This window comes from Mus pahari, chromosome 4 (assembly GCF_900095145.1).
Source record: "Mus pahari chromosome 4, PAHARI_EIJ_v1.1, whole genome shotgun sequence".
Taxonomy (NCBI): domain Eukaryota; kingdom Metazoa; phylum Chordata; class Mammalia; order Rodentia; family Muridae; genus Mus; species Mus pahari.
In genome coordinates, this window is record NC_034593.1 from 125228452 (window position 1) to 125237411 (window position 8960).

The window sequence follows — 8960 nt, forward strand, 5'->3', positions numbered from 1 at the left end:
GAACTCAGAAATCTGCCTGCCTCTGCCTCCCAAGTGCTGGGATTAAAGGTGTGCGCCACCACGCCCGGCGCTGGACTTGAGTTTTGTGCAAGGTGATAAATATGGATGTATTTTCATTCTTCTACATGCAGACACCCAGTTAGACCAGAACCATTTGTTCAAGATGCTTTATTTTTTCCATTGTATTGTTTTTGCATTTTTTGGTCAAAAATCAAGTGTCCATAGGTGTGTGTGTTTATTTCTCGGTCTCTGATTCAATTCTATTGATCATCCTCTCTGTCTCTGTACTAATGCCATGCAGTTTTTGTTGCTGTTGCTCTGTAGAACACTTTGAGATAGGAACGGTGATTCTTCCAGAAGTTCTTTTATTGTTCAGGATCGTTTCAGCTATGGGTTTCTTTTTTCCCAAAGGAAGTTGATAATTGCTCTTTGAGGTCTGTAAAGAAATGTATTGGGATTTTAATGGTAATTGCATTGAATCTAGAGATAGCTTTTGGTAAGAAAGTCATTTTCACTATGTTAATCTGACCGATTCATGAGCTTGGATAATCTTTCTGTCTTCTAATATTTTAATTTCTTTCTTTAGGAACTTGAAGTTCTTGTCATACAGATCTTTCACTTTCTTGGTTAGAGTTACACCAAGATATTTCATAGTATTTGTGGCTATTATAAAGGATTTTCTTTGCCTAATTTTTTTCTCAACCCATTTATCATTTGTATAAAGGAGAGCTGCTGATTTTTTAAGTTAATTTTGCATATAGCTACTTTGCTGAAGGTGTTTATCGACTATAGGAGTTCTCCGATAGAATTTTTAGGGTCACTATGCATATTATCATACCATCCACAAATAGTAATACTTTGATTTCTTTCTTTCCAATTTGTACCCTCTGGATCTCCTTTTGTTTTCTGATTGCTCTAGCTAGAACTTCAAGTTCTATATTGAAAAGATAGGGAGAGAATAGACAGCTTCGTCTTAGACCTGGTTTTAGTGGAATTCCTTTATGTGTCTCCCTGTTTAGTTTAAAGTTGGCTATTGGCTTGCTGTATAATTTTAGGTATGCATGTTGTATCTCTGATCTATCTAAGACTTTTAACATGAAGGGGTGTTGGATTTGACAAAGGCTTTTTCAGCATCAATTGTTCAATTTTCATGAGTTTGTAGGCTTTCTGTTGTTTCTTTGACTTGGAAATAAAATGTGTCTTATTGCTGTTGCTTGTTAAATACTTAACAAAAATGAGCTGTCTTATTTAAAGGAAAAAAAAATGGTATAACCAGACTTTAGGAAAAAACAGCTTCGAGATCCCAACTAGAAGCTTCCTGGAAAACTAATAGGATCATGGAACCATCTCTGCACACCATTTCCATCTGCCAGGGTTTGATTTGGTGCTTCTGGGGGTTGAACTCGGGGCCTTACATATATCCAGCAGGTACTCTACCACTGAGCTCTGCCCAGCTCTTTTACTAGTGTTTTCTATGAAATCCATACTAAGAAGAGATCACTGTATGTGTAAACATGGCTAATGCTTTATTGTATAACCCTTTCAGAATAAGAGTGTTTGCCCCTGTAGGGGGAGGAGCTGATACTAAAATATGGTTTCCTATTTGGTTCTTTATTTGCTCAATAAAGAAGGCCAGAGCCAATTGCTGGGTGAAGGGGAAAAGGTGGGATTTCCAGGTCCCAGAAGGAAGAGAGGGATGCAGGGAAAGGGAAGGGCTTTTCAGCAGGCTTTGGAATGAGAGGCATGCAACAACCATGTAAGATCATGGGTGGCCATATACAACCACCAAACCCACCACTGCATATGCCAGAAAGATTTTGCTGACAGGACCCTGCTATAGCTCTCTCTTGTGAGGCTATGCCAGAAGTAGATGCTCACAGTCATTTATTGGATGGAACACAGGGCCCCTAATGAAGGAGCTAGAGAAAGTACCCAAGGAGCTGAAGGGGTCTGCAACCCTATAGGTGGAACAATAATATGAACTAACCAGTACCCCCCAGAGCTCATGTCTCTAGTTGCATATGTAGCAGAAGATGGCCTAGTTGGCCATCAATGGGAGGAGAGGCCCTTGGTCTTGTGAATATCATATGCCCCAGTACAGGGGAATGCCAGGGCCGGGAAGCAGGAGTAGGTGGGTTGGGGAGCAGGGTGGGGGAGGGTATAGGGAGCTTTGGGGATAGCATTTGAAATGTAAATGAAGAAAATATCAAAAAATGAATGAATGAATAAATAAATAAATAAATAAATAAGAAAGATTGATCTTGGGTGGCTGGAAATGGAGACCTCTGCCACCAATAGATGGCTGATTTGCTAGCTGATAAGGTTAGGGCAGGAAATTCTTTGCCGTGCATTTGTGTTATCTGGCAAGTTTTAACCAAAAAAAAGCAGTCTAGAATTTTTCTTTCACAGAACAAAGGTGAGCAGGATAAAGAGAGAAGACAGGGTGGTTGGTGGTGGCTTGGCAAAGCTAACCCAGGAATAGGCAAATTGGGAGTCAGGCCTGCGGCAGCTCATCTCAAGATCTCAGAACTAAACCCGGAGAGGTCAGAGCTTGGACTGAGCTCCTGGGAAAGGCACCAGCTAGCGATTGGTGGAGCTAAGTCAGGAGAGTGGACTGGTGGTAGTGTGATCTTGGAACTAAGCAGAGAGCGCAGCCCCAGGCAAAGGAGCAAGCATGTTTTTAAAATTACATACAACCTCACCCTTCTTTGAATGGACTAGGGCACTATGACTTGTAAGCTATCTCAGCAGGTCACTGGAAGATGATGGGGTGACATCAAAGAGGAATGTACAGGGTCAAGAGACTCTCAAGTCAGTGAAAGATTTTATTTCAAAATGTATTTCAGCTTGAGAGGAAAGGCTTCAAATCTCTCAATGATGGGATTTGGGATATTTGGAATGTGGTATATTTGGTGGAGACTTATCTGTGGGAAGTAAAGAAAGCCAGGCTAACACCTGTGTGTGATAATAAAAGGAAATAAAGCTTCAAGAAGTATCATGGGATTTTAATGAGTTCTTTCTGGGTACTCTGAGATAACATTAATTTTGCTGTTTGATTTGTAATCAATGAAAAAGATGATGATATATATGACAATTTTTATCTGAAATGCAACAGAGAGCAAATGAAATGACAATAAGAAACATTCAAGAGATGCAGAACAACGGACACAAAATGAAATTAGTTTCTGGTGACATTTTCTCCTTGTTATTATTTAAGGTCTGTGAAATAACAAACAACAGTAGCAAATGGAGGCTTTTAAAAGCCTCAAATTGGGCCTCTCTTAAAAGGTAAACATTTCCTTATAAAATGCATCCCAGAATCTTCCAAAGAAAGAATGATTTTTAAAAAGTTTGATGGCAGTGAAACCAGGAAAGAGGGGAGAAAGGAGGACATGGTGGGGACAAGCTGGGGACAGGCATACACTGGCTCTAAATACCCAGCTCACCTGTAGCCCAATTTTCATCATTTTTTTAGTGTTACCTGCTAATCGAGTGATTTTTTTTTTAATACAGTGATATGCAGTTTTCAGGATCAAACCTAGGGCTTTAAACATAGCAGGCAAGTACTCTGCAGCCCCTTATCTGTAAGGTTTGCCTCTTAGGTTTTTTTTTTTTCCTTTTAAACTAGTGATTAAGTACATAGTAAGGATTTCCAAACCAGAAAAAGAAAGTTAGTTGGTACAGAAAGAGACATGGGAAACCTGGAAAGCAGAGGGCTACCTTGAGGGGAGAGATGAAAACGACTCGGTGATGAGGATGCATAAGTTGGTGGAGCTCATCTGGGGAACGCAGCTGCTGGAACATATTTTCCTGTGCTTTAGAGCTGGTCTCTCCATTTTCATCATCATGTTTTCCATCTGTAAAGATGATTAGAGAAGTGTATTGCAAGATGGCCACAATTTGCCATCTGTGTGTAACGGCCACTGTCGCTAGTGAATGCTAACACTTCACCAGCCGTCTCAGCCGGAAGGCATTCTGCTGCACCAGTCTGCACCACTGGGAGATGAGGCTGAGGTCAGGTGAGCAGAGGAACTGAACAAAAGGAGACATCGCCCTGATGAGCAATGGGCTACTGAGCAGCAGTATGATCTGGAGTCTTTTGAAACCTAAACCGCACTTGAGTGTTGTACTGGCTAGTTTTGTGTCAACTTGACACAGCTGGAGTTATCACAGAGAAAGGAGCTTTAGTTGAGGAAATGCCTCCACGAGATCCAGCTGTAAGGCATTTTCTCAATTAGTGACCAAGGGGGAGGGCCCCTTGTAGGTGGGACCTTCTCTGGGCTGGTAGTCTTGGGTTCTATAAGAGAGCAGGCTGAGCAAGCCAGGGGAAGCAAGCCAGTAAAGAACATCCCTCCATGGCTTCTGCATCAGCTCCTGCTTCCTGACCTGCTTGAGTTCCAGTCCTGCATCCTTTGGTGATGAACAGCAGTATGGAAATGTAAGCCAAATAAACCCTTTCCTCCCCAACTTGCTTCTTGGTCATGATGTTTGTGCAGGAATAGAAACCCTGACTAAGACAAGTGTGTAATGCCCTTGTGTGGAAAGGATATCTTTAACATAGGATCCTACACCTGTGTGGAAATTTGAGCTCTTGAAAACTTGTAGGGCTCACGGGATGGCTCTATGGGGAACCCCAAGTCTGACAGCCTGAGTTCAATCCCCAGAACCATGGTAAGAGAAGCAGCTCCCACAAGGAGACTCTGACCTCCACGCATGTAACACATACAAACTCATATACTAAATAAGTAAATGAAAGTATAACAAATTTTTTAAACTAAATGCTTTCTCTTCCTCTTATTAGCTATACCCATAATTGTCATCAAAACAGAAATACAACTAAATAATAATAATTACACTTAGTCATCCCATGGGATTGCAGGCTGCAGATGTGGTGAGCTGATTCGTTGGCTGCAAGATGACCACAGACGGGTAAGCAGCCTGCCGATGAAACGATGAAACGCTGGTTTTGTTCTGCCTTCATTCGTGGGGACTCTTCCTTCATGACTGATGTCATGATGATGGCTAGGAGGATCTGAGATGAATGACTAGGGGCACAGGCTAGGAAGGAACAGGCAAACGGTAGTCTCTGTCAACACATTTCAAACTGTGCTGGGCTGGAAGCTGAATGTGCGTGTTACAAGATTAGATGCAAATCAACATTATAACAACTGGTGCCTTTTCTACAGATCAAAACAAACACTGAGAAATCAAAGGAGAGACCCGTCCACAATGGCTTCACAATGATAAAATACCCAGGAATGCACATAATCAGCTGGATGGAGATCTTTAAAATGATAACACTGGAAGATAAAAAAGACTCCACAAGCTCCTGGGTTGGCTGAGTCAACAATATTATAAATATTCAACAATATTGTAAAAATGACTATATTACGGTATCAGAAAGAATCCACAGATTCAACATACTACCCAAGAAAATTCTTAAGACTAGAAAAAAAAAAGTTCTAAAATCAATGTCTTCAAGAAGCTGCTACATAGACAAAGCAATCTTTAATGTTAAAGACGGATCTCAGCTGAAAGCCACAGAAACAAAACAGGCACATAGACCAATGGACTATGCTAGACCTGGATCTCAGTATAAACTTACTCAACTACGGGAATGCATCGAAGTGTCAAAAACATTTTAAAAACATGGCTTCCTCAAACTCATGCTGGGAGAGCAAAATGTCCACCTATAGATGTAACTAGATCCATATGTCTCCCTATTTAAGAAAAATCAATCCAAAATGTAGAGAGAAAAAAAAAATACATTAAAGGCCTGAATCCTTAAACCTACTAGAAGAACGCAGATATACTTGAAAACTATTTTAGGTGAGGACTTTCTGGAAAGGACTCTGGCAGCACAGAAGATGATCCCAAGAGTTGTATCCAGGTTAGATTTTTGTCAACTTGACACAAGCTAGACTCAAAAGGGAAAAGAAACCTCATTCAAGAGAATGCCTTCATCAAAGACTTTGCCCTATAGCCAAGTTAATGGGGAATTCTTGATTGCTAATTGATACAGGAATGACAAGCTCCCTGGGGGAAGTGCTACCCTTGGGCAAGTGGAACAAAAGAATCCAGGCTGAGCAAGCTATGAGATGTAAGCCAATAAGCAGAACTCCTCATGGCTGCACATCAGTTCTTACATGTTTGGTTGCAAGCCTAGCCTTTGCTGACTAAGCCATTTCTCCAGCCCGGCATCCGCTCTTACCTCCAGCCCCTGCATCTGCTCTTACCTCCAGGTTTCTGCCTTGAGCTCCTGCCCTAACCTCCTTGGTGATGGAGTATGGCCTGAGAGTTGTAAGACGAAATAAATCTTTTCTTCCACAAGTTGGTTATGTTGTTCTCTCACCTCGTTGGAAGCCTGAGCTAAGCCAAGTTGGCAAATGGGATCCATGAAATTAAAGAGTTTCTGCAAGGCAAAGGAAACAATCAGTAGAATGAGGAGATGGACTCCAAGTGGGTTTATAATTCCAAGTCTCACAAATAATTTCAAAAGCTCAATAGCAAACAAATCATCTGGTCAATAAATGGGCTAATGAGCTGGACAGGAAATTTCCAGAGAAAGAAATGAAAAGGCCAATAAATGTCTGGAAAGGTGTTCAACATCCTTAGCCATCAGGGAAGCGCAAATTCAAACTGCCTTGAGAGTTCAACGTACCACAGTCAGAATGACTTTCATCAAGAAAATTGATGACAGCCTGCCAACGTACTGAGACTAAACGGCTGTTGAATGCCAGCCATAAATGAGTCCTCTCTGTCACCTCCACGGCTCAGGGGACATCATGGAAGATGGGGCAGAAAGAACCTGAGAGTCAGGAGTGAGGGAAGCCATGGTTGAAGTTCTGAGATCTGAGCAGCACAGCACTGTGATTGTGTGTGCACAAGTTCCACACAGGGCTGACCCATGAGCACCCTGACACAGAAGGTGGAGAGGCCATGTCCCCCCAACCCCCAATTTCCTGAAGATTTCTGTGTGATTAAAGGTGATTCATGAGAAAAGGACATTTTCATTTGTGGTACGGAGCACTGTCTCACGGTAAACAGTCCCTTACCCATGCTCCTGCAGACAATGCTAATAATAATACACACACACACACACTCACACACGCAATTGCCTTAAGACTAGTGAATTCAAACATATGCTACCTTTTTGGTGCAAACCTTGCTCCTTATTTGAAATTAGTGGCTAAATAAAGATGTCTATAGCCTGTGACTGGACAGAAGAGGGGTAGGCAGGACTTCAGTTCCCCCTGCTTGTGGTCAGAAGCAAAGGCAGGAGTGGAGATGAAGAAGGAAGAAGTCACCATGGGGTAGATGGATGGTGAGCGATGGCCATGAAGCTCGGCCTGTTGGAGTAGGAGCGGCTCAGGCGGAACATGGTAAGTGATATCGCAGGATGATTTGGCAGGGAAATAGAGAAAATAGCACACAGGGTTGATACCTGCCCAGCTCTAGTGCATTATAAACCTTTATAAATATAAAGGTTTTGTGTCGTTTATTTGGGAACTAAATGATCTAAGGTGGGTCAGAAACCTAAGTAATTTTTCCCACAACACACACGCCTTCCACCTACCTACCCTTGGTAGAGTTTTCCTGGCCCATTGGGCTTACTCATTCTTCTCACATCTGTTAGCGGTTGCTGGGTGCCAACTACAGTTCTCATTCTGCAGACATACGTGCCTGCTCTGGCTGACATCATCATCTCAACCCTTAGTCTCCCGTGGATCTCTAAACTCCAGGCGACACAAAGAAACTTTGATTCGCCCCTCTCAAAACTCCTCTTTCTAGACTTGAGTTTTAAAAGAAGCACTTTCCCCACTTATACACCCCACACCCCACACCCCACATCCCACATCCCACACCCCACACCCCAGTGGGAAAGAAAAATCCCTTTCCTGTCTACAACTTTCCGAACACATTCTGTGTCTTTAAGAAAAACTGTTAGACGAGGGTACAGAGACAGTTTTCCCACTTTGTAAAATCTTACTTTTTTTTCCAGTTTTGAGATTGAATTGAAAGCCTCTCACATACTGAGCTACACCCTCAGCCTTTGTTTTGATTTCTGTTTTAACAAAGGTTCTCAATACAATTCCCATGATGGCCTTGTACTTTCGATCCACTTGCCTCAGCCTCCTAAGTAGTTGAACTTGCAGGCCTATGTCACCAGGCCTTGGATTTCTTTGCACATCCTGCATGGGCAGTTTTTATTAATACATAATGAATGTTGATTTGTGTAGAAAACAACTAAGTATAGCTCACACCAGCATTTGCTGCTCGCTCGTCCGAGCCCTTGAAGGCATTTAACATCTTGTCTAACGGGCTACTTATAGTTCCAGCTCTTCTTCAAGATAGTTTAAAAAAAAAAAAGGAAAACAATTGTTAAGGACTAAATGGTAAGATGACTTTATGTGCCTTATATTCAAAACAAAATGAATCAGCTGTGCATGGTAGTGTTTGCCTTTAATCCCAGCACTCTGTGGCAGAAACAGACCCAGTTCAAGGCCAGTTTGGATAATGCAATGAGTTCCAGGCCAAGAAGGACTATATACAGAGACCCTGTCTCAAAGAGAAAAGAAAAAAAAAAAAAGATAAATACATAAGCAAACATGAAAAAAAAAAGTATCAACAATAACCCAGACATTTCGGTTGTTTTCTACACAAACCGCTGCTGTTTCGAGAAAAACAGACACTGGTACAAATAAGATAGGACTGTGTCAGGTTAGCTTGACACATAAAGCCTTGAGGGTATGGACGTCACACAAAAATATTCAGACAAACAACTTTGAAACACCAACACCCAAATCTGTACCATATGCCAAATGCAGGCTGTTCTACATTGGCCAATGAGCAATTGTGTATTTCCTCTTCAGGAGGCTGTTCGCCTCCAGCTGCTTACCACAGCAGTGTTCCATGCAACGGTGTTTATTTGGGAAAATACTTCTATAATTGTTCATAAA

General features: G+C 41.9%; 1 pseudogene; it reads right to left on the bottom strand.

Annotated features, from left to right (window-relative positions):
- The window catches only part of LOC110320898, a 69522-nt pseudogene extending 61212 nt beyond the window's left edge, over positions 1 to 8310 (bottom strand).
- Between the last annotated feature and the right edge of the window lie 650 nt (positions 8311 to 8960).